Raw genomic sequence first — 1,613 nt, forward strand, 5'->3', positions numbered from 1 at the left:
CCATATTCGCCCGCGAGCAGTAAACAGCTTGTTTTTATTGGCTGTCATTACAGTGGTCTTAGGGGTGAGGGTGAATCTTGAGTCTGTCACGTGGTTCCTTCCTTGTGCTGATGCCAGGCCCTGTCGTGGCCCCATGTCATGAGTTTCCTTGGGATTCTGTGATTCCACTCAGACCAGGGACAGACTGATAACATCGAACTCCCGGCACTGACTCGCACATCTTACTTCGTAATTTCAGACATTTCTGCCTGGTTATACAAATTGCAACCTACGATCATGCCCGCCTCCCTTGGCGTGTACCTACCCACCCCCACGCATCTTTGATTGTAACAGCGATTCTGGGAGGGGATGAAAAATTGCATCTTTGAAATAAGTATAACATTTATCAGCAAGAACACCGACCTCAACTCATACATTGTAGACATGATGATGGACACTTTTCATGCCTAGCGTTTATGTGACAGTCAGAGAAACTGTGTAGCACTTCAATGCTGACAAAGTTGTGAATGTTTGCAAACAGTGAATGGCCACCTACATGTGGGCAAAATGTGCTACTTTTTAATGCATGCATAATACATGGGTATTCACGCCTCCCTCTGCCCTGACTTCGTAGGCCGGGAGCAAACAGGCAGACTGTTTCACTCTCTCTCTCAGAGACTCTTTCACTCTCTCACTCTGACTCTCTGACTCTCTCTCTCAGAGACTCTTTCACTCTCTCACTCTGACTCTCTCTCTGACTCTCTCTGTCTCTGAGACTCTCTCTCTTCCTCTCTCTCTCTCTCATCTCTCTCTCTCTTCCTCTCTCTCTCTCTCTTTCTCTCTCATCTCTCTCTCTGAGTCCTTCTATTGCTGCGAGGAATTTTTGCTCCAGCGGTGACCGGGCCCTTTGAAGGGAAATGCTAATTAGCATAAAGTACCCCCAGAGTCCTTTGCGCACCATACATCTTGTTTATGAGGCTGACAAGTAACAGAGTACAGTTCACAGTATTGCACCTGGTAAGTTATTGTTATCTGTCTCTGACTGTTGGATGAATGCGACTTTTGCTCGCTGTAGGTGTCTTAAGTACCATCTCCGGTGCGTACCTCGAATGACTTACCTGTCTTTAGCTTTGCGCAGTGGCAGTAGCGTAGCCAATGAGATCTAACTGAGGCGCGATTATTGCTTATTGAAAACTTTACCCAATACCCCGTTATGGCGACTTGAAATATAGTTGACATTGCAATTTTTGACAGTCTCCGTGGAGAATGATTTTACCGTCAAAGAAAGAAAACTGACGAACTGTATAAAACGTTCAATCCGCACTGGATCTGAATTTGGTGTTTTAACCACATTAGGTTATTATTGCCTTAATTTGTTATTAGTATTCATGAGGGGTTCCTAAAACTCATTATTTTGTGAAATAACCGAGAGAGTTATGTGTTTTTGTCTGCATGTGTATTTAGAAATCCCAAATAAAATCCGACACACACTTTGCCATACCTAACTTAAAGCACCGGTACCCAACTAATTACTACAAAGACATTTATTGTTGTAACACCCCAAACACCTCTCTGAAGCTACACCCCAGGCTAAACGTGCCAATGGGAGCAGTGTGGGCACAATAGCGTGAGAT

The 1,613-nt window shown here is 44.5% G+C and overlaps 1 non-coding gene across 1 annotated transcript; it reads left to right on the top strand.

Annotated features, from left to right (window-relative positions):
* Window positions 1-1,105: 1,105 nt before the first annotated feature.
* LOC146823132 (U4 spliceosomal RNA) lies at window positions 1,106-1,245 on the top strand. Its single transcript, XR_014962318.1, has one exon. It is a non-coding gene; the product is annotated as a U4 spliceosomal RNA (small nuclear RNA).
* Window positions 1,246-1,613: the final 368 nt, after the last annotated feature.

Source organism: Triturus cristatus, chromosome 5_2 (assembly GCF_964204655.1).
Source record: "Triturus cristatus chromosome 5_2, aTriCri1.1, whole genome shotgun sequence".
In the NCBI taxonomy this organism is placed as follows: Eukaryota; Metazoa; Chordata; class Amphibia; order Caudata; family Salamandridae; genus Triturus; species Triturus cristatus.